Genomic DNA, 25,367 nt, shown 5'->3' on the forward strand with positions numbered 1-25,367 from the left:
AGAACTCCACTGGGTCAAAATTTCTCTGTCAAGAGTAAAATGAAAGGTACACACTCATATTCTCCTAGCGGAAATATAAATTGGAACAACATTTCTGTAAGACAATTTAACAGGATATACCAATAACCTTTAAAATGTTTGTATATTTTAGACCAAGTCATGTCATTCTAATAATTTCTCCTGTGAAGAAAAAAGTGAGATTATTTTTTAAAGCATTCTCACGGATAGTGTTATATGTTAGAGGAGAAAAAAAATAGAGCAATTTCCAACAATAATAGACTTTGACTTAAAGCAAGGCCACAAAATGTAATATTATGTGGCCATCACAGATGATGCTTCCACAAAATATGTAAAGGCACACAAAAATGCTGGCAATGTCGTGTTAAATATTAACAGCAGTTACAAAAATTTATGAATAGTATTATCCCAAGTCATGTTTTAGTTATAAAAGTAAATATTTACGTAGAGAAAAAAGCAACTAGAAGGAAGCATACCAAAGTGGCTGTCTCTGAGTGGTAGAATCATGGAATGCCCTTCTTTTCTCTCTTTTGTTATTTCTATTTTCTACTATAAAGAAGTATATCTGGCCAGGCACAGTGGCTCACGCCTGTAATCCCAGCACTTTGGGAGGCTGAGGCGGGCATATCATCTGAGGTCAGGAGTTCGAGACCACCCTGGCCAACATGGAGAAACCCCATCTCTACTAAAAATACAAAAATTAGCTGGGTATGGTGGTGGATGCCTGTAATCCCAGCTATTCAGGAGGCCAAGGCAGGAGAATCGCTTGAACTCGGGAAGCAGAGGTTTCAGTGAGCCAAGATTGTACCACTGCACTCCAGCCTGGGTGACAGAGCAAGACTCCGTCTCAAAAAAAAAAAGAAAGAAAGAAAAAAAGGAAAAAAGGAAAAAAAAAAGTATGTCTGCCTTATCAGCCTTGTCTTTTATGACCACTCCTTCAGTCAGATGGTCTTCTTCCAAAACACCATGTTCTTTCCCACCTCCACGCCTTTGCTTATACTGATCCTGCTACCTAGAATTCTCATCTCCTTTTTCTCCAAGAGCAAGCTTCGATCTCTCCATCTCTATAAAGGCTTCCCTGTCTGTCTATGTTGATCTTCAGCCCTCGCTTTTTTTTCTGAACTTCTGCTCTTCCTCAGTCAGTGGTATGATATGCCATTTCCCAAGGGCATAAATCATCTCCTTTAATCTTCAAACCTCCCTGGGAGATTTTCATTATTATATCCATTTTGTTGGTGAGGATACTGTGTGAATCAGAGAGATTAGGTAACTTGTACAAGACACTGTTTCATTACTCTTTAATTATTTCATGTTTTTACATGCTTCGTCTCTTCACCAAGATTATAAGCATATTGTTTTCCAGGATCTTATTTTATGCAATAGTATCTTACTCATCTGATATTCAAGAATGAATCTTTACCATAATTTTATTTTCAAATTGTTTGCTTTAATTATCAAACAGTATTTTATGTTAACCTCTTTTAATCATTTTAACAATAAACTGAGTATTGTGAGCCTTTTTCTCCAATATGTAGAATCAATATAACTATCAGTTGTGGTACCATGCTGTAACACAATGATACTCTCAAAGACTATTAGGGAATAGGGTAATTTGCCCTTGTACCAAATGTCTGCTACAGAATCCTAGCATGTCTTACATAAGTATTACCAGTTAGACTCATGTATCTAATTCCTCTCCTCTCCTCCCTCCTACTCTAAAATGAACAGATGAGCTCATTTTAGCAAGTACAGTATCATGTCTATGCATTTCCAGCTGCATCTGTCTGTTGATAAAAGGAACTTAGTACTGAAACACAACTGGACTAACTGTAATTGAAACTGTAATGAAAAATGAACAATTTAAATAATGGGTCAGATAACAAAAATCTGTTTTACTTCAAGAATCCTTACATAAGATTTATATATTGCAAATTTCCTGTTAAATTCTTGCTTGATTGATAGACAATATATTATATGCAATCAGACACATACATATACTACAATTATTGCTACTGAAAGTCTATTCAGATTCATTTGTTGTAAGATTAGACTTACAGTTTTCCAAGTTTGCCTTATGAAAGGAATTGAAAGAGGCCTTTGGAAATATTCAATAGTTTGAAATATTAATATTCAGATTCCAAGACTTTCCCCTGGAAATTCTGACTCTGTTGATGTGGGTTGGAATCTGAGAATCTATTCTTTTTTAACAAGCATTCTAGATGATTCCAAGGTTTTCTCACAAATCTAAATGGGGTTTGTGGGCAAACTACTCTCTCAGTTCCTGCATATCAATGTATTTTTTTTTTAATTCTTTGTGACAAAAGAATATCTTAGCTGGGTATAGGACCCTTTCCCTTCTTTCAAAAAATGATGAGAGCTTACTAAGGGTCTGTTCTCAGTGACAGCAGTGAACAAACAAGTCCTCCATTCTTACAGTGCCCATATTCTAGCGGGAAAAAGAGATACAATAAACAAACACAGGTAAGCAGATAAGTGCTATAACTTACAGGAAATAAAGTGATTAAGGCAGATAGAGAATGACCCAGGAGAGAGTTGCCATTTTACTAAAATGTAGGGGGTTAGAGAAGGCCTCCTTGATAAGATAATACCTGAACAAAGACCTGAGGAAGGGAGGGAGCCATGTGGAGTTGGGCAAAGTGTGTTCTAGGCAAGATGTAAGGCAGGTGTTGTGACTGGCGAGGTGTGAGCAAGGGGAGAAGGATCAGAGACTGTTCAAAAGGAAAGGAGAGGCCAGGTGTGGCGGCTTATACCTGTAATCCCAGCACTTTGGGAGGCTGAGGCAGGTGGATCACAAGGTCTAGACATCGAGACTGTCCTGCCCAACATGGTAAAACCTCATCTCTACTAAAAATACAAAAATTAGCTGGGCGTAGTGGCGCGTGCCTGTAGTCCCAGCTACTCAGAAGGCTGAGGCAGGAGAATCACTTGAATCCAGGAGGCGGAGGTTGTAGTGAGCCGAGATTGTGCCATTGCATTCCAGCCTGGATGACAAGAGCGAAACTCTGTCTCAAAAAAAAGAAAGAAAGAAAGAGAGAGGAAGGAAAAAGGAAGGAAGGTAGGAAGGAAGGAAGGAGGGAGGGAGGGAGGGAGGGAAAGAAGGAAGGAAGGAAAGAAGAAAGGAAGGAAGGAAGGAAGAAAGGACAGAGAGAGAGAGAAAAGGAGAGATGGGAACCTCTAAGGGGTCTTGAGCACGGAAGTGTTGTGATGGGACCATTGTGATCTGAACGTCCAGGTGAGAGATCACTGTGGCTTGAATCCACTATTTGGAGCAAAGTTTCACTGGTTTGTTGCCTTTTTCTCTCAGATAAATTAGATTACGATGATTTCATCTCAGTTTTCTGTAGAGGCTATATGTCATTGCCTTCTGGCTTCCATGTTTCAAATGAAAAGAAGAAGGACACGCTACCTCTTTTCACTTTTTTAAGTAACTTGTCCTTTCTGTTTGGAGACTTATAAGACTTTCCTGTTTATCCTTGAACTAATATTTACAATGAAGCAGACAAAGTCTGTAGGATAGAGTTAAGTTGTCAAATCAAGGTCAGAAAAACACAAAACTGGGGATAAGAAAACAACTGGAAGCCCTGAACCTGAGCACATAGACCAAAATGGGCTAAGGGCAAAAATTCAGCTTTTGAAGGAAGTTCCTGGGGCCTTTACGTGGCTGTAGGGCAGCTGCCCTTCCCCAGTCAGCCTCAGCTCAAGCCAGTTAACCTTAGATCCCAGCCCCCAAGCTGCACTAACATCCTACATCTTATGCCTTTACTATCATTTTCCTTTGGAAAAAAAAAAAAAAAAAAACACGTGGTCAGAGTTATACTTGGGACCATTTCACTGGCCACATATGTTGACAAATTTAAATTCTGTACGTCTACTTTCATCTCTATTCATAAGCATCTGTTCTAGATACTTACTTAGTACTTAGATAGATCTAAGTATCTATTCGCTATATCTGTGGCCCTGAAAGAACTTGGATATATTTATTCAAATGTATAAGTAGAAATTCTGCTTTATTTAGATGCATTTCTTGATTTTTTATTTCATATTTGGCTAAAAGCTGAGTTCATTCATGTCTATAAAAAGTCGATCTCATTTTGGATGTAAGCAGGGAAGAGCCTTGAAGAAAGTATTTATGCCTTGTGCTATTTGGTGGGGGAGGGGTAGAAGGAGCAGGGAAGCCTGGCTGAATAAAGGGTAAGTGAGAGAAATGAGACAAGGCTCCTCCATCTCCTGTGGAGGGTGAGTTAGAGCACAGACTCAGGAAACTATGTCAAGAAATGAGCGAGTGTCTAATGGGAGATTGCTGTAGGAAAGCAAATGACTGTTATATCTGATAATGATCCACAGAAAGATAAAAGTGTGATAAGGACAAATCACTTCTTATTCTATTCTGTATATCCTTCCCTCCTCTGCCTCCTCAGCTAGTAGAATCTGCCTTGCTCCCACTCCCTCCCTGTCGCCCACAATCGCTGCATTTTTTTCTCTCATCCATTCTATGAATATCTTCATCTGCTATTTCTGTGGTTTCAGATGAAGAAATACTTCAGTGCATGCCGTGTGCAGCCTAGAAGTTACATATGCAATTGTAGATGAAGCTAACTGACCAGGCGACACCAGGAGGAGCACGAGGACCAAGAGAACTAAGTGGGCAAGATGCCCAGGCAGTGGACAGAAAACAGAGAAGAACAACATCCAAAGAGCCACCTGGAGAACAGATGGGGACCGGGGACCAGAATGCTCTTCCCAAATCAAATAGAAAACAGGAAGGCTGTCCAAAGATTTGGGGGGCCAGGAGAGTGAGCAATACAGAAGGGATTGTGACCGCCAAGCTCCCTTTCTAGAGAATGTGTCCAAAGCAGGTCCAGGCAGACTGGGGGTGGGAGAGGAGAATTCACATTAAATATTTATAGTGTGCACAATGAGTTCTAGTGGGAAATCTCAGAAGATGCCACCATTTCCAACTTTAAAATACCCTTCTTCTTCAATGTCTGTATGTGTTTTTAGGAATCCAAATACAATAAAATATTCATCATGGAGAGTTTTTGATGGTAAAAGGGTATCCCAGGGAATATCTTCTGATGTTGTATCGCCACCCTTTGTGGAATTTTCTCCCTCTCACTTCATTCTTTATTGGGTTGGAATTGGGATAAAAGAGTAGAGTGGGTCATAAGGTCCTGTTCCAAGTAATTAGAGAGTTTTTTCTTTTATCTAAATGTGCCTTGTTAAAGTATATCAGTGTCAGCCAGGTTAATTGGAACTTTAATACATAATTGATGCTAATTTATGGCCCTTTTTGTTCCAGGATGCTACTGCAGACCTTAAAGTCAGGATACAGTTTTCTTGTTATTAATTATATACAGAAAGCCAATATCCCCTTTGAGAAGAGACTCATGTCATCTGTGGCTTATTAAAGACACAGTGTGTCAGCCGTAGGTCACTTTTACTGCTTATGCCCCCGGTAAACTCCACATTACTCCATAATAACATAATACACTAATCACAGTAAATAAAAATTAGAATTTTAAGTTAAAGCTCATAGCATACTGTATATTAAAATGTTAACATACAATGTTTTAAAAAGTGTTATGTTTCTATGGATTCATTGTATTCTGCAGGGCCCCAGAAACCTGGAATCATTTTGGAAATCAGTATACCATCTTGAAACCAAAAATGTCTCCATAAATATGAAGGCAATAGCAATGCTGTCACTGAGCCTGCCATGAAGTCAGAATGCCAAATGAAGACTGTAAAACTTGGATTTGCTTGCAGAGTTTCCACTGAAATTCGAATTCTTGGTTAGTCACTTTTTGGAGACACAGAAAAATGATGTGTTCCAAATCCAATTAAAGATTCTGTGTTCTAATTTTCTTCTATTGTGAGGAATTCAGTAGATGAAAGTACAGGATCGTGCAAGATTTATAAGCCACATAAGCCCACATGTTGTCCAAATGGACTTAGCCAAAACCTTGAGCAAGAAATTGAAGGAAAGGGGAAGTCCAGTAGTATGAACTTACTTGATGAATAGCAGTGCTAGATTTACAGATGGATAAAAGATGCTACATTTACCAATGTTGCTTCGTGACTATTCCATTTTGCAAGAGTGAAGAATGGATGACTTTATATAAATTTAGTGCTTCGGAATTTTTCTAATATGTCACCATGTTGATGTTCAACTTAACATTGCCATGATGTGATCAGATATGACATAACGTGATAAATAGCAGGAGTGTCTCACAATGGAACATGACACAACATGGTGTGTCAAGTTTCTTTTGAACCTTTCTCGGGATCCAATATCAGCCAAAAGGAGGTCATTTTAATTATCAGATGATTAATTAATTAGATAGTTAATTGTCACAGGTAGATTAATCCAAAGACAATGCGGTTCTGTACATGCACGTTTGTAGACAGAGGAAAACGTGACTTTTTAAAACGTACCTAGCTAAATTAAAAGACACTAAAGTTTAAGAACGTGACTCATTGTTTATTCAAATAACATTCATGAACGACTAGGATGCTAGATGCTGTGCCAGATGTTGTGTGAAGCATGTTCAGAAGTAGAAAATCATCCCTGCCCTCAAAGGGCTGATGATCGAGTTGAAAACATAAAGCTTTCTTTAAAACAATCTGGACATCTAGAGAATGTTCAATAATTTTTTTTTAAGTTAACAACTAAGGAACAGTTTTAAGGCAATGAATCTTTTTAAATGAACTATTTCCAGTACTTTGCCACTGTTTGCTTTTTAGGGAAAGCTGTCATATTCCAGGAACAAGGGTAACTGCAAAGTAATTTTTTTAAATCATAGTAATGAAATCCCAGTTTCAGACATTCTATGAGTTAGATGTAAACCAAAAAAAATTAAAACCCCATGAAAAACTTTAATAAATCAGTTTTTTAAAGTTATTGTCTACTTTTTATTTTTCTGCTAAAAGCAGAAATCCAAGACATGACAAATACTTAGTTTTCCAAAAAGAGCTGGAATCTTATAACCTTTATGTAAAAGGCTGCCAATATTGTAAGTTCCTTTATACATATTTAGAAGGGATTTTTTTTTTTTGAGATGGAGTCTCGCTCTGTCGCCCAGGCTGGAGTGCAGTGGCACAATCTATGCTCACTGCCACCTCCGCCTCCCGGGTTCAAGCGATTCTCCTGCCTCAGCCTCCCAAGTAGCTGGGACTACAGGCGCATGCCACCACACCCGGCTAGTTTTTTGTATTTTTAGTAGAGATGGGGTTTCACTGTGTCAGCCAGGATGGTCTTGATCTCCTGACCTCATGATCCACCTGCCTCAGCCTCCCAAAGTGCTGGGATTACAGGCATGAGCCACCATGCTCGGCCAGAATTTTTGACAATCAATGGCAATTAATGTATCATGCAAAATCATGTCAAGTGCATTTCTTAAAGTATATATTTGTATGAGATTTTGTCCTAGGCATTATAAAACAAAATAAGCATATAGTTAATGTTCTGCAATCTAAGATGTAAAGTACTTTTCATTATTCTAAACTAATAAAGCAGTTTTTGTTTTATTCCCTCAACTCCACAACATTTGTAATTACTTCTATTGGCCTTTCTGGTCCTCTCTGCATCTGCAAAATGAGAATCTACTCCCCGCTCACAGAGCCCAATGATTGACAACAACTCTGAACCGTTTGTGCTGTTTTCTAACCATAGTATGTTAAAAATCAAAGATTACAATAGTATTAGGAGGGATTTTAAGATGAGAAAAGAGCTAAAGTGAACTTTAGTTGTGTGAGCTAAAATAGTAAAAGCTCCCAGGACTTCGTTTTAATATAGCTGAAGCAATTGTAATTCATTGCCTTTTAAGATGCTTTTCACAGCAATATTATTCTTGATCCTTTGCTTTCCCTTATGTCTACTGCTAATCCAACAGCAAGTTTTGCATATTCTATCTCCAAAGCATACCTAAATCTATGCATTCTCTCCATGTCTAGCACCACTTCTCTGTCCAGGTTTCACTGTTTCTCCCCAGAAGGACTGCAGTGGTCTCTTCAGGTTGGTGTTCCCCAACCCAGACCATCCCCTGCACCTCCATAATAGTGAAGTGCTTTCAATGCACCTCAGTGGGTCTCACCAAGCCCCCTTATTATCAATAGACAATCTTTCTTATTTCACTGAGAAACTAGAAGCAAATCAAGAAGAACGTTCACAAAGTCTTGCCACCCCATCTAGACACATACTTGTGTCCACATTCGTACATTCTGCCTTCCTTTCCATTACTCTGGATGAATTGTTTGCATTCCTATCTAAAGGCCACCTTTCCACTTGTCTTCTAGATCCCATTCCTTCTTACCTACTTGGTGACTTTACTGCAATGATTTTCCCCTCTCCAGCATCACCAGTTTTTCCTTCTCTAATGGATTATTCCCACCGACAAATAAACCCACTATAATCGCTCACAGTGTACAAATGAAAATTCTCCCGAGACCTCACTCTCCCACCTCCCAATCACTGCTCTGTGAACCTCTCCCTTGAACTTCAGGTCCATGTATTCCCCTCCCCATGAAACACCTCCACATGGATGTCTAAAAAGCATCTCAAAGGTAACATGTTCAAACTGAGCTCCCAGCCTTCCCTCAAGCCTGCTCTTCATGCAGTCTTCCTCATCTCAGCGAATGGTATGCAGTAGTTCCAACTACTCAGTTCAAAAACCTTGCCTCGTCTCTGTTTCTCATTAGAAAATCCTGTCATTTTACTGCATCTACTTTTGAATGATGTTTCATCAACTGTTCTGCTACCACCCTGGCCTAACCCACCATCTCCCATCTTCTAAATTACTGCAATAGCCTTCTAGGCAGACCCCTACTACTTCCACTCTTATCTCCCTTCAATCTATTCTCAACACAGCAGCCAGAATAAGCCTTTTAAACATAAGTTAGATGATGCCTTTCCTCTGCTCTAATCCCTCCAATGACTCCTCATCTCATACAGAGCAAAAGTCAGAGTACTTACAATGATAAGTATATTATATATACATACTACTTATCTTATAGAGATATATAGACAGATATACCCCTACGTGACCTGAGCCCATCACCTCTCTGACCTCATTGCCTTCTGTTCCCTCATTGTGCATCTCACCCCAGCTGTACTGGGCTCCTAGCTTGAACATACCAAGAATGCTTCTGCTTCAGCATTTTTGCCTTGCTTTTCCCTCTGCCTGGAAAGCTGATCCCCTAGAGATCCTTGAGAATCCTTGAGAGCCCATTTTCTCTTCTGTTTCAGGTCTGTGCACACATTCACCTTCTCAGTGAGGGCTTCCCTGATGCCCTAGATGAAACGGCACATCCTTCCACCTCACAAACCAGACACTCTATCTTCCTGTCCTGTTTTCTTTTCCTCCATAACATTGTCTAACACACTCTGTTAGCTCCTTGAAAGCAGGGAGATTTTTGTCTTTTTTGTTCACTACTAAATGCTCATGCCTAGAATAATGCCTGGTCTATAGTTGTCACTCAAAAAATATTGCATGAAGGCCAGGCACCGTGGCTCACGCCTGTAATCCCAGCACTTTGAGAGGCCAAGGCAGGCAGATCACCTGAGGCGAGGAGTTCAAGACCAGCTTGGCCAGCATGGTGAAACCCCATCTCTACTAAAAATACAAAAATTAGCTGGGCATGGTGGCACGCATCTGCATCCCAGCTACTAGGGAGGCTGAGGCAGGAGAATTGCTTGAACCCGGGAGGCAGAGGTTGCAGTGAACTGAGATCGCTCCACTGCACTCCAGCCTGGGCAACAGAGCAAAAGACTCCTTCTCAAAAAAAAAAAAAAAAAAAATGCATGAACTAATGATAATTTGTTTCCAAAACTAATGCCCAATGTTGGTAAGGGTGCAGGGCCACATGTACTCTTGTATTCTGCTGATTAAAATATAAATTTTAACAACTTTCTGGTGGCTAGTTGGGTAATAGGAATCCAAAATCCTAAAAGCATAGATATTATTCAACCAGCAACTTCACTTCCGTAATTGAGCCTAAGGAAATTATCGTAGATATGTGCCAAAAAGTTTATATAGGGATATTTATTGCAGTACTCCCTGCAGTAATGAAAAAATCGGAAACAATCCTAAATGTCAAATAAAAGGGATTTGACAGGATAAACTACAATATGGTACATCTATACAATGAAATTCTATTCAGCTAGTCGTGATATTATAGGACATCATAGAACAATCTGCAGTGTTAATAATAGATATCAGAGAATAAAATCAAATTTTGTGAGATAACAATGTTTGCAGAGAAAACAATTGGCAGTAGAGCACCTTTATTTATCTCTGGATGATGGGATTATGTATAATTTTATTTCCTTTTGCATGTCTGTATTTTCTTAATTAGCTATAATGAAAAGGTATCATTACTATAATAAGAAAACATCACTAATAACAATAGTTAATATTTACTAAGCACTTCCAATATGCTGAATACTCCACCTGTACTATCTCATTTAATCCTCAAAGAGACACTATGAGGTAGTACTATGATTATCCTCATATTGCAGCTTTGGAAATTGAAGCTTAATGAGCTTGAGAATTTCTCCAAGGTTCACAGTAAAGAGTACCAACTTAGGTCTGTACTCTTAGCTGCTCTAGGGGTAGGATAGGTATGAAAGGTTCTCTTTTCTTTTGTGATCCAAACAGACACAACCTCAAAGCCAGCCAGAGCAGGGATCACCAATTCCTACCTGAATTTTCCTGTGACTGCTGCACTTCAATTCTGTTAGCAGCTGCCACAAGCCTCTAACCTCCCCCTTGCCTCCACTTCCCAAGCAGTGGCTTCCTCCCTCACCTACAGTCAGCTGCAGCTGAACATCACAAGTGATTACTGTGAACATCTCCAGACCTTCTCAAGCACCTCTATAGTTAATGAATTAGGAGACTCCAGAATTATAACCATATAAATGTAATATTCTGCCAAAAGGCAGAATATTTATAGTGTGTCAACTAAAGAAAGACTTTTTTAAAATTAAGATTTCCAACCTCACCAAGTAGAAACTTAGCAAAAAAAAAAAAAAGTGGGGTAAATGGCTTAAGGCCAGGGGCTAACCATTCCTACTGAGGAATGAAGAAAAATTCACAAGATGAAATGACTAATCTGTTTCCATATAACTACAAAAGGCCTCCAACCTTTCAATTACTATATTAAATATGCAACAATGACTAGTTTCAACAAGGAGAAAATAGTCATTGTAGTAAATGCATGTTAAGAAAACACCACCTCTTCATTATGCAGTTACCTTTTTCCAAGAAGCTGAAATCACCAAAAGAATTTGATTCCATACATTCAAGGCAAGTGGCAGATACTCAGGGCTAATTCTATACCCAAAAAATTCTGGCATTAATTGGCAGACGGTTGCCCAACTCAATACAAGTTTTGATTGAGCCCATTATATTGCTAACACTGTTAAAGCCTCCAAGAGTAATAAAACAAAAAAGAAAGAAGGAAGATGAAGGAGAGGAAGAAGAGAAAACAGTATGTTTCTGTCCTAAAGGTGCTTGTGATCTGCTACCTAGGGGCCCCCTCAGAACATTGGCTTGAAAATGATCAAATGCCACAATCTAAGTTGGTCTCTCTGCCCCACTCCTCACTACACTCTGTCCATCTGCCACACAGCAATCTGAGTAATTGCTTAAAAACATAAACCAGAACTTGCCACTCTGGAGTTTAAAACCTCATGACTCCCCGTTTTACTTGGTGGGTGGATGGGGGTCGGAGGACATACTCCTTGCCGAGGTACCACAAAGGCTTAGCTGCCCTGGGCCCTGCCGACTTCCGAGACCCCCATCTCCCCCACACATCTCCACTCTCACTAGCATCTAGACACACTGGCCTTTGCCTAGTCCTCCATCAGCCAAGCTGTCACCTAACTTAGGGCCTGGGGACTGCAGTCTCTCTCCTGACCCAGCTGGTTGCTTTTTTCAGTAAGATCCCAGCGCCTGTGTAACCCACTGAGAAAGGCTTTCCCTACCCAGCACCAATCAGCCTCTCAGCCCAGCTTCACACACTCCAGCATCTCACCTGACATTTTTCTTCACAGCCCTTTTCACCATCTGAAATGGTCAGATTTACATGTGTTGTTATTTAGTGTCTGTCTCCTCCTACTAGAAAGTCAACTCCATGAAAGCACAAACCGTGTCTGTCTTGTCCACTACACACGCTTGGCTTCAATAAGTATTTATGGAATGAATCCATGAATGAAAAGTAGGCAGAAAGAAGCATGTCAGTGTTGACTGGAGTTATCCAAGAAAACTCCAGGAACTCAATGGGCCTTGAAGGATAAATAGTAGTAAACTAAAAAGAACCTGATTGAGCTAAGAGCTCTCCTCTTTTTTCTCACTGATATTCCTGGCCTCCTTCAGCATCTTCAAAAGGCAAACGAATAACTCCAAAAGCAATTGCTAAATGCTTATTGAATGGAATAAGTTAATTGTGAAACAATTCCAAGTGACGTATATCATTCTCAGTTGAAGCTATAAGTTTGGGGTTCACTGAGGCTGTTTTTGGTCTAGTCACAAAAGCAACGGTGTCCCAGTTAGAGACTGCCCTGTGTCTAGAGTAAAACCAGAAATGAAGCAGAGCCACAAGAAATCCAAAGAGGTCTTGATGTAAGCAAAAAAGTCTACTTCAAGCAAGCTTCTTTCCCACCGCTAGGCCTCAAGCCTAACCTAACAAAAAGTACTTGGAAAGTGAAATCCTGTTTGCTTTTGTGACTCAAATCCTGTAGCATTGCCTTAGTTTTTAACTTCTGTACCATGCTTTTATTTCTGGTAATATTTATCTTTTTAAAAATAAATCTAAGGCATAATCTCTCTCTCCATTAGATACCTGTTATGGACTGAATTGCATGCCCCCAAAATGAATATGTTGAAGTTCCAACCTCAGTACCTCCAAATGTCACAATATATGGAGATAAAGTCTTTAAAGAGGTCATTAGGTTAAAATCAGATGTTTAAAGGGTCCTTACCCAATATGACTTGGGTCCTCATAAAAAGAAGAAATTTCAACAAAACATGCATGAACAGAGAACAGGCCATCTGAGGACACAGCAAGAAGGTCATCTGCAAGCCAAGCAGAGAGGCCTCAGAATAGACCAAACCTACTGACACCTTCAACTTGGACTTCTAGCCCTCAGAACTGTGAGAAAATACATTCGTATTGTTTAAGCCATCTTGTCTGCAGTGTTTTGTTATGGCAGCCCTGACAAACCAATAGAATATCCATACTCATAAAGTTTTTCATTGTTGCTGTGTCAAATAATTATACCCATTTCCAACTCATGGTCCCCAAAACTTGTCACTTCAACCAAAACCAGGTGAGATATAAAAGGGAATTACACATTCAGTTGGAAGGAGATACATACAGAAAACCCCTTAAAAACCGGGATCTTTTTTCTATTCATATCTTTCATTATAGTGAATAAGAAAAAGGTAAATTAAAGGTTGTTTGGGAAATTGACAGATCTTTCTTTGGTATCATACCAGGCTCAAGATCCTGTGCTTGTCAGACTAAGACTAAGATTGCGGTACCTTTTTACTCCATGTGTTATATCCTGAAAAAAATTCCAAGTCCAGGGAAAAACTTGATAAATAGAAGAATGAAAATGTGCTGTCCAAAATATGTAAAAATACCACAAAACAGATTGTAGAGTATTGTCTATAGCCATTTAACTTGCATGTGTGATAAAGAGTATCATCCAAATATAACCTTATGAAATTTTTTTTAACTTCTAGAAGTCAAAAAGTACCCAAACACACACACATACACACAAACTTATGCTTTGTAGACAGGAGGGAGGTTTGCCATATGTGCGACAAACCGAAGGTTAAATCCTTATTACCTAAAACACAGCTTATAAATTCATAAGAAAAAGATAACTTATCATAATAAATGAATAATATTAAGCAATTCACAAAACAAGAAATTCAAATGTTCTACTAACTTTTTATTCTTTTATTCATTCAATCAATATCTATTGGGCGTTTGGTATGTGCTCAGCATAATACAAGACACCAGGTACACGGTGATGAGCAAAAACTGGCCCTTCTCTGTAATTATTTGCAATATAATATTAAACCCAACTTACAATAAAAGAAATTCAAAATAAAATGGTGCCAGGGAATAATCAGACAAGTGTAGAATTGTGTACAAAAATATTAATTGAGCTATTATAATATGGAAAACTTGAAACTACCTTAATGTTTATTAATTCACTGTAAGTTAAATAAATGGATATAGACACTAAATTTGTCCCTAAAAATATGTAATGTCATTGGACAATTCCCACTACAAAATATGATGGAAAAAAGCATATGATACTGATGTTTAGATATATGCAAATTTCATATTTTCTACAGTAAAAGTATTATTCTAATAATTAAGGAAAACGCTGTTTAAACAACCAACGTGAATGCTTTTGACAGGGATGCCATCGTGTAAGTTAATTGCCAAATAAACTAAATATACTTTTTTTTTACTATTATTCTTCAGTTGACAAATAAAAACTGCATAATTTACATTGTATGACATAATGTTTTGAAATATACATAAATATGCTTTCTTGGATGCTCACAATTTGGGTACACTTTGGAGCATACTGGAAAATGCTCCTAACGTTGGAAGCAACACAGTCCCCTCAATTGAGCGATAAAATGTTACTTTGTTCCTTAAATTAAAGAAAGGTTCGAAGTTTAGTTTGACATTCACCTCTGCCTTTATAAAACAAACACAGCCTATAAAATAACTTAAACGCCCAGAGTGCCGAGTTTCGTCGGGCCCTGGCTGCGCCTGGCCGAGCCCTGCCCCGCGGAGGTCGCCGCCCAGCACGGTCTGCAGATGGCAGCCTCCCGCGGAAAGCCCCGCAACGCCGCTTCCTGCCTGGGGGCGGCACTTGGGGCCCGCGCCGGGGTTTCAGAAACCTGTTCGAGCCGTTCCTTTATGGCTGAACGTTCTTATTTAGTAAATATTTATTCCGCTCCCCGAGGACCCAGCACTAATCACTGCCACTTCTCTTTAATAATAAATGGTGAACTTCAAATGCGGCAGAACTCAGCCGGCTAATCAGTGCTCGCCGGGAGGTGCAAAACTGTCTGAAGCCCACCGGTGGACATGAAAGACGGAACATTTCCTGTTCCAGCTCTCGGTGGCCCAGAATAAACTTCAGCCGAATGAGATGATGTCTAGGCGGCCGCCCCCCGCGCGCCGGCCCGGGAGCCCGGGTTCCATCTGCCCGCGGCCCGGAGGTGCGCCCCTGCCCGCTTCGCCCCGGGGACCCTCGGAACCCGCGGCTCTGCCCTCCACACAATCTGGGCTGCCGCTCCCTTGGGCTTTTCGTGAAAGCTTCCTTTTAAATTCGCTGTTTGGTCGCAAGCCATTTAGCCCTTTCCGTGGGCCCGGGCGAGGGGCGGAGAGCGGAGAGCGACCCGAGCTCCTGGGAACCTGGGGGCTCCGCGCTGGGGACTCCAGGCCGCCCGCCTCGGCTCTGGCCAAGGGGTCAGCACGTGGGGTGGCGTTTGCCCCAGCATTCCAGCCCTTTGGTCTCCAAAGGCTTTTTGTATTCACTAGGAAAGGTAAGGGCCGCCCCTTTAATGGTTGCATTTTGGAATGCAACAAACTATGAGGACCACCCGGTACGCTTGCGTTGGCATCATACGAGCCCCGCGGTCCCACCGTCACCCACGGCTGATTTGGAAATGCCACGGGGCCTTTGGACATATGGAAAGACTTTTGGCCCAGACACAATAATAAAAATATTCAAAACGTCTTGAGACATAACTCATTTATCTACAATTCTGTTTACTCAAGGTGTAATTTTAATTCTATATTGCCCATTCTGGTGAAGACATGAGTGTTTGAAGCGGGCTGACTATAGTTTTATGATAAGCCATATTTTAGCTTTAAATAAGAACTGCATTGCCTCCAAAGTATTCCATCTTTTGTGTAACAGAGACCCACAGATCCTAAGTGAAATTTGTTCTCAAATTTAACACATTTCTGTAACATATTTAAACCTGAGTTAATTTAGAATGGGTTGCTGGCACCATTGGGATTGATACTGAAATGGTTTTGCCTCATTCACATCGAGCCCTGCAAATGTACTTTAAATTCTACGCCCTTAATAATCCCTAGGCATGGAGAAAAGATTGGAAGTTCTTTTTCTACAACCGCTCACTGAAAACAACACAGTGCACGGTTTCAGTGATGAGCTTGGAGTGCCCCTCTGTGGAAGAAGGTGGGCACTGCAATTTTTCTTTCCTAAATTGACTTGCCGGTGTCTTAGGAACTATGGTTCTTTACCTCTGCCCACCATGAAATTCGATGTTACTTTTCCATTAACTTTTGTGGATTGAACCTCACTCCTTGTTTTATATAGAAACTTAAATATGTGTTGAAAATAATGAATGAATCTTCTTGTCTCCCCTGCCCCCAAAGCTTTCCAACTGATGGTAAAAGATGAGAACATTTTCTTGCAAAGCCCAAAGCTGTGTTAGTACCTATTCTGACATTTAGGACTAGACAGAATGGCTTGATAAGGAGCACAGATAGATGTTATCTTATGTGCCCGTAGGGGCTGCTACAGAAAGCTACTGAGACAGAGTTTGGGCTCAGGAAGAAAAGAATGATGTGATACAGAAAGTTAGGTGCAGAAAGTAAGTTAGTTACTCTCCCTCCAAAGAGTTGAAACCTGTGTTATTGATCTATAACAGTGCTGGCCATTGGCTCATTTTCGTGAGTTTATTTCATTTACTTCCGTTTTAATCTCAAAAGTCAAAACAGCGTATTCAGGCAAGGCAAGGTGACTCACACCTGTAATCTCAGCACTTTGGGAGCCTGAGGCAGGAGGATCACCTGAGGTCAGGAGTTTAAGACCAACCTGGGCAACGTAGCCAGATGCCCATCTCTCAAAACATTTAAAAATTAACTGGTCATGGTGGCGGGTGCTTGTAGTCCTAGCTACTTGGGAGGTTGAGGAGGGAGGATCACTTGAGCCCAAGAGTTCAAGGTTGCAGTGAGCCAAGGTTGCACCACGGCACTCCAACCTGGAGTGAAACCTAAATTTGGTTTCCCTCAGAGGTGATAAATCTTTACCTGAGTCATATGTTCAAGTCATACTTTAACAAGAGATATTTTCATTAGGATGCTTTTAACTGCGACTAAAACCCAAAATCTGTCTTATACAATACATGAGTACATTGACTCATATAACTGAAAATTCAGCTCAAGCTTCAAGCAAGGGTTGATATAGAGACCCCCACAGTGTCACCATAGTATTAATTTCCTTCCATTTTTCTGCTTTATTGTCCAGGATATTGCCAAAAGGGGGATGGATGAAGCCACCAACATCATGGCTGCTCGAAGGAGGTAACTCAATGTTCTCTAAGAAGGAACGACACATGAAAATGGCTGTCATTTGAAAAAAATATATTTTTATCAAAGAGAAAATAATCTACAGATAAGACAGTATTTAAGAAGCAAAGCTTTATTTATTTTGAGTCTGTTTAGGTCCATGGTGGAGGAACTTGTCCTCCCATTTGCCACAGTATAAACGTTTAGTATGCCAATAAAAAGAGGCTGTGGTGAATCCCAACACACACACCAGGCTTCACACAGCACACCAAACTCAGTGCACCTGAGAGAATCCATGGTCTTGACTCTTCATCGTCTAGGGAAGTAACTGAGACTCAGGGCAGAGAAGTGAACATAAATTTCATCATATGAAAACTGAAAAGGCACTTCAAAACTTAAGTGGGGATCAAGGCTCTGCACACCAAAACGTGTTTATTAGTCAAGAAACAACAACTGCAGGCCGGATGCACTGGCTCATGCCTGCAATCCCAGCATTTTGGGAGGCCAAGGTGGGTGGATCTTTTGAACCCAGGAGTTTGAGAATAGCCGGGCAACATGGTGAAAACCCATCACTACAAAAAATTAGCCAGGCATGGTGGCGTGCACCTGTAGTCCCAGCTACTTAGGAGGCTGAGGTGAGATGATCACTTGAGCCCAGGAGGTTGAGGCTGCAATGAGCCAAGATCATGCCACTGCACTCCAGCCTTGGTGACAGTGCAAGACCCTGTCTCAAGACTCTGTGGTCCAATTTCAGATAGCAAGCTTCTTTTTCTCTGGTACCCACAGCTCCGACTTGGCTTCACATGATGTTTTCTAAATTGATACACACACATGGCAAAGAATACATTCCATAGTGTAGGAAATATAACTGGTATATGAATATCAAGTGCAGGATCTCACCAAGATTATTGTTTAGGATGAGCCTATAGTTTACATATCACTGATAGTCCATCTTTTATACTCTGTTTTTTAACTTTAATTTTAGAATTCAGAAATAGCCATGAACCTTCCATAGAGTCAACCTTGCACATTGAAAGCAAATTTTACATGCTGCTGTATTCACAGAAAAGCTTTGGATACTCTGGATATGTATAAAGGTTTATGAGAAAAAATTTCTAAAGCTTTAAAGGCTGTCAGTCTCATTAGTGTCAAGCCACTGATTTCTTTACCTTTTTTTTTTTTAACTTTTTAAAGAAATGAAGCTCATTGGCTTTCACTCAGTAATGTTCTCACTCCTCTATTTGTTTTGCAAGGAACTTCAAGTCTCTTCTGTATGTAATCTTCAATCTGCCAAATTGTATGCATGACTTGTGTTGGTGTTAAAAGATAATTGCTCATTTGAACATTCTAAATCTAGCCTTCCATGGCAAGTTTACATTCCTCATGCAAGATAAAGTGAATGGGGAGATCATAAAACTGGAGCTATAAGGAACACTGTTTGATCATGGTAAGATCGGTTTTGTTACTTAATTACTTTGTTTAAATTCATCTGAAGAACCAGTTGTAAATATTTTAAACCTTATTAAAGAAACACTTGAAAAAAGGGCCTCAGATTTCTGCTTCTGGTAGTAAAAGAGATTAAATATTCTGAAAGATCCTGCCCCTCAAAAACAAGTAGATCCTGGATAAATCATCCTTTATTTCATTTCTGAATTAGTAAGGACAAGGGGAAATCTTCAATATCCTTCAAAAAAAAAATTTTTCAAAAGGCAAGACGGTGAGCAATAATAAAAGGGGAAAATGGGCTGGCCTAAAGACAAAAGCTAATATCAGAGCTGTGTTAGCTGAACTAACTCTTGGGCTAGAAGCAAATAGAGGAACTGTATCTGAAAGTACTGCTTTAAGCTAACATTCTCAAAGGACACTGAAGTATTCCAGGTCAGTATTTCCCCTGTTTCCTAGCAAAAGCAAAGTGTTTTCTGGAGAAAATTATCCCCTATGTATTCCCACAGGATTCTCACAGATTAAAAGGAAACAAATATGAGCTCAAAACCAAAATCAGCAAATACACATTGAAAGAAGTCACCCTTATTACAAGTCACCAGTAACTACAAATAGATTTAAGCCCCTAAGCCATTCATATTTTGGAGTTGTTGGATACAGAATATAAAATTGCAATCTATGAACTGTTTAAATAATGAAAGATGTGCTCATAAAATGATTGTTAAGAGACTGTCAAAAATACGCAGATTTGAAAAATAAAAACAAAAAGGACTTTTGGAAATAAATATAATAGTTGGAAAAGAAAGTTTAACAAATAGTTTAAGTTGCAGATTAGCTGTAGATGAAGAAAGAATTGGTGAACTGGATAATATATCTGAAAGAAATATCCAGGATCCAGTATAGAGAAAAAAAGGAGGAAATATTAAGATAGATGAAAAGATATGGAAGATAGAATAAAAGGCTTTAATATATATCTAGTCAGAGTCCTTGAGAGGAGAATAGAGAAAATTGAGAGCTGCTATATTTGAGGAGAAAATGAATTTTTCAGAATTGATGAAATGCAGGCCAGGTATGGTGGCTCATGCCTATAATCTCAGCATTTTGGGAGGCTGAGGTGGGCAGATCACTTGAGGCCAGGAGTTTGAGAGCAGCCTGGCCAACATGGTGAAACCCCATCTCTACTAAAAAAAAAAACAAGAATTAGCTGGGCGTGGTGGTGTGCACCTGGAATCCCAGATACTCAGGAGGCTGAGGCAGGAGAATCTCTTGAACCCAGGAGGTGGAGGTTGCAGTGAGCCGAGAGCACACCACTGCACTCTAGCCTGGGAGACAGAGTGAAACTGCATCTCAAAAAAAAAAAAGAAAAAGAATTGATGAAATACATATGTTCATAAGTGAAGAAAATCAATGTATCATAAGCAAGATAAGCAAAAAGAAATCCATAAAGATACACATTTTAGTGAAATTGCAGACCATAAAAAACAAAAAGAAGATATTAAAAGTAATTTGAGGCTGGGCACAGTGGCTCACACTGTAATCCCAGCACTTTGGGAAGTCAAGGCGGGTGGATCACCTGAGGTCAGGAGTTTGAGACCAGCCTGGCCAACATGGTGAAACCCCATCTCTACTAAAGATACAAAAATTAGCCGGGCATGGTGGCAGGCACCTATAGTCCCAGCTACTCAGGAAGGCTGAAGCAGGAGAATAGCTTGAACCGGGGAGGCAGAGGTTGCAGTGAGCCAAGAGTATGCCATTTCACTCCAGCCTGTGCAACAAGAGCAAAACTCCATCTCAAAAAAAAAGTAACTTGAAGGAAAAGGAATGATGATTAGCATCGCAATAGTAGCAATAGAACATAAAAGAAAGGGTTTAATAACTTTAAAATATTTAGAGAAATTAACTGTCAACTTAAAATTATGGACTCAGCAAAACCATCTTTTCATAAATAATAAGAAAATAAAGACATATTTAGTTGAACAAAAAACTAGAGTTTGGCATCAACAGATCTTCACAGAAACTTCTAAAAGATGTCCTTCAATAGAAGAAAATTATTGCAAAAGTCTAAAATGCAGAAAGAAAAAATTGGTACAAATGTAGATAATTCTAAGATGACATAATATGTATGAAAAAGAGATAAATAAGGACAAAGAGGAAGAAGTAGAAAAAAGAAGGTGAGGACAAGAAGGAGATATAATTTACAGGGTTTAAAAAATAAGGTATAGAACTAAAGTTTTTGCTTTCGATAGCATTTGAGTCAGAAGTAGGTAGCTGACTGAAAAGTGTTATAAGATTCGTTTTATTTTTCAGATCATTTAACTTATTGATTCACTTTAATCTTACTTAAATTTAACATGTATGGTAAGATTTCAATAGTACTAAAAGAAAATCATGTATTATGTTTAAGTAGTAAAGGGGAAACATTTGGTTAAGAAAAAAATTTAGCCAAAAAAGCTAAATTAATTTTTTAAAGACAAGACAAGAAACAAGAGTGAAACAAATAGGGGAAATTTTACATTGATAGAAACAAGTCCCAATATACTAATAATCACACCAAATGTAAAAGAATTAAATACCAGTTTTTAAAAAAAGAAAACATAGCTATACTGTTTATCATAGTCATACTTTTTAAATGTGGGAAGGTTAAAAATACGAAAACAAAAGAAATACTAGACAAATATCAAAATAATGCAGAGGCCACTACATTAATATTAGATAAAACACACAAAAAACACAAAAATTAGCCAGGTGTAGTGACGAATACCTGTAGTCCCAGCTACTCGGGAGCCTGAGGTGGGAGGATCACTTGACCCTGGGAGGCAGAGATTGCAGCAAGCCGAGATAGCGCCAGTCCACTCCAGCCTGGGTGACACAGTGAGATCCTGTCTCAAAAAGAATGTAAGACAAAGAGCATTACTGGAAATAGAGAAATGTACTATACACTGATTATAGTTTTCAATTCACTATGTGATTATAGACATTTTAAACCCAGATATATATAAGAAAATTGCCTCAAAATCATTATAGGATATTTTAACACACCTCTAGTAATTATTGACAGCTTAGAAGATAGGAAATTAATATAGATAAACAATATTTAAACAATATACATAAAACGGGATTGGTATTAATATAATTAACATATTTAGAATTGTGCCCCTAACAACTAGAGAATACACATTCTTGTCAACACAGAAGCAATGTTTTCAAAAATCAACCACTTAAACGCAGCCACACAGCAAGTCTGAACACATCTCAAAGGATAAGTATCATAAATACCATATTCTCTGGCAACAATACCATCAAAAAGGAAAAAAATAATAACACAGATTTGATGGATGACTTCAAGCCACACATTCGAGAAGTTTTAATCAGAATAACTACAAAGAAAACTATAACCTAGCACATCAGCATAAAACAGCTGAAAACCAAAAACAAGAAGCAAATTTTTAAAGCAATCAAAAGAGATACTATCTTCAAAGAAGCAACAGTAAAATAAGCAGCCATCTTCTCAACGGAAACCATGAATGTCAGAAGACATGTGCTAAAAGAAAATAACAGTAATGTAGCATTTCATATTCACCAAGAATACCCTTCCAAGGTAAAAGCAAAAGAAAGATAGTTTCAGACCTACAAAGTATGGGTGAATTTGTCACTAACAGACCTGCATTACGGGAAATGCTAGAGGGCATTCTTCAGGCAGAAGTAAATGGTCGGTGGTCCCAGATGGAAGCTCAAAGGTGCAAGAAGAAATGAAAACCAAAAGAGAAAATAATATAGAAGTAAATATAAATGAATATTTACAATATAAAACAATAAGAATATTGCTTTGTGGGGATAGAGATATAGATATGACAGTAATAGCACAGAAGTCAACAGAACAAGTAGAATGAAAATGTTTTTCAGTGTTTGTGATTAACACAGCCGTTCTCAAAGTGTAGTCTCCAGGTCTGCGTTTGCATCACCAGTGTCACTTAGGAAATTGTTGGAAATGCAAATTCTCATGCCTTAACCCATGCCTGCTGAATCAGAAACCCTGATGACAGAACCCAGCAATCTGTGCTTTAACAAACCCGTAAGGCAATTCTGATGCATGTTCAAGTTTGAGAACCACTGGCCTGGGAAATAACAAAAGTGACAATTTACATGGATGTTTAATAAATTGAGTAACATGTTGTTATCTCTATGGCAACCACTAAAAAGTCATAAAATAATATATAATTACTTAACCAAGGAAGAGGGGACTACAATAATAAAAAATACTTAATCAACATAAAAGGCAAGAACTTTGAAAAATGAGCAGAGGCAATTCAGTGGAGAAAGGACAGTCTTTTCAACAAATGGTGCTGGAACAACTGGGGATATGAAAAAAAAAACAAACCCCTAGACACAGACCTTACACCTTTCACAAAATTTGACTCTAAGCAGATCATAAACCTAAACATTAAAACACAAAACTGTAAAACTTCTAGAAGATAACATAGGATAAAATAGAGGTGACTTTGGGTTTAGTGGTGTGTTTTTAGATACAACACTAAAAACACAATCCATGAAAAAAATTAGCAAGTCAGACTTTATTAAAATTAAAAACTCTTCAAAACACACTTTGCTCTGCCATTGATGGCATCTGTAAGACTCAAGGCAAAAGGAACTACAGAAGTACTCTAGTTGATAAAGTTTTTCCCCATAGAGGTATGGATTAAGAATTCTAGTACTGCCTGATACTGCTATACATGTATACAGGAATTGAACAATTAAGTAAATGGATAGCAGATGATAGGAGGCAGTTTTCTCACTGTTGAAGTAGGAATTTATAGATAAGGAAAAGGAGGGGAGTAGAATGATGTATGTGGTAATGGATTCAAACTAGAAACATCAGTAAAAACTTCTATAATAATTAACAATATGGAAACAGATGGTTACACATAGAAATATTTATAAATATGTGTATATATACAAGGTAGTATACATACATATATTTCATTGCTCTGTCAGGTGAGAAGCCTGCAAAAAAAAACTACATCTCAATAGCAATGAACACACCTAGCACCCAGATCTTGGTTCCCAACATCATTCTCCAAAATAAAGGAACCAGGGCTCCTTGGAGAAATGAGTGACTATGACTGGGGCAGGAAATACACAAGATTAGCCTGGGGTGTCTTATAGTGCTACAAGTAAGAAACTGCATTCTCTCTCCCTTACTCTGTCTCTCTTCTTCTCTCTCTCTCTCTCTCTCTCTCACACACACACACACACACACACAAATTAATGAGAGTATCTCAAAGGGGCTCAGGACCAAAAAGCTCCCAATGGCCAAAGCTAGAAGGATTTAAGCAATGAAATAAATAGTTTTGGATTAGAGCCCAGAGTATAAAATGCATATCCATGAGCTCAGATCTGATATAAATATATGATTAAATAAGTTAATAAACACAGGAAAAGAAACAAATATTCAGTACAAAAAAAGAATTCCAAATAAATTATACTGATATGGTGACTAGGTCAGCCAGGCTTGGTGACTACACTGGCCCGGCTACACCGTTCCACACCTCCCACTGTTGGACTGGGCTGCTACCTCTGTGCCTGCCAGTCATGTTATTAATACTACTGCCACTGCTGTCACTGCTGCTGCTGCTGCTGGGACCTGGCCCTGGGTCCCGCCAGGCCTCCAAGAGGTCACACGTGCACCGACGTGGGATCCTGGAACTGGCAGGAACTGTGGGTTGTATTGACTCCTGAACCGCACTTACCTATATGAAATACAGTTGCTACTGTGGCCTGGGAGGCCATGGCCAGCACCGGGATGCCATTGACTGGACCAGCAGAGAACAAATGCCGAAAGCTCTTGTGCAAGTGTGACCAGGAGATTGCTAACTGCTTAGCCCGAACTGAGTACAACTTAAAGTATCTCTTCTACCCCCAGTTTCTGTGAAAGCAGGACTCGCCCAAGTGCGACTGGCTAGCTTGACTTGAAATGCTCCTTTGCACAGAGAAATAAAACTCCTTCTCGCTAATGAAAAAGTATTATATTGATACTTCACCCTAATGGAGGGGGAGCAAAACTTGCCACTCCTTAAGGGCTATGTATAAGGAACTTCCAACCAAGGAGTACAGTTAGAAGAGGGAAATTTAAGTGAGTATTTTTATGATAGGGACACTCAAGAAACAGTAACCCAACCAAGTGATCAAGGTCAATATCAACCATCATAAATCACGTTGATAATCTTGATATTATGTGTGATGAAAATGGCACTTTTCTTCTATAATAAACCCATAACCCCAGTCTAATTGTGAGAAAAACATCTGTGAACCTAAATAACAGAGAGGGAGACTCTCTAAAAGAAAATGATGTTTATTTGGGAATAAGCGTTGCCATGGCAATAAGCAGCCCATAGTAAACCATGTGAGTATTCAGGGAAGTAACAGAAGAAAAAGGCTTTTAGAGGAAAAATGAGGATTATACAATTGTTACGACACTATTATCCTTGGCTACAAGGATCAGTAAGAAGAGTGGCACTAGTCTGAGGTTG

At 39.1% G+C, this 25,367-nt stretch overlaps 1 pseudogene; it reads left to right on the forward strand.

Annotated features, from left to right (window-relative positions):
• The first annotated feature begins 24,327 nt into the window (after nt 1-24,327).
• On the forward strand, nt 24,328-24,805 carry LOC112208607 (group 10 secretory phospholipase A2-like; annotated as a pseudogene).
• Nucleotides 24,806-25,367: the final 562 nt, after the last annotated feature.

This window comes from Pan troglodytes, chromosome 2 (genome assembly GCF_028858775.2).
Source record: "Pan troglodytes isolate AG18354 chromosome 2, NHGRI_mPanTro3-v2.0_pri, whole genome shotgun sequence".
Taxonomy (NCBI): domain Eukaryota; kingdom Metazoa; phylum Chordata; class Mammalia; order Primates; family Hominidae; genus Pan; species Pan troglodytes.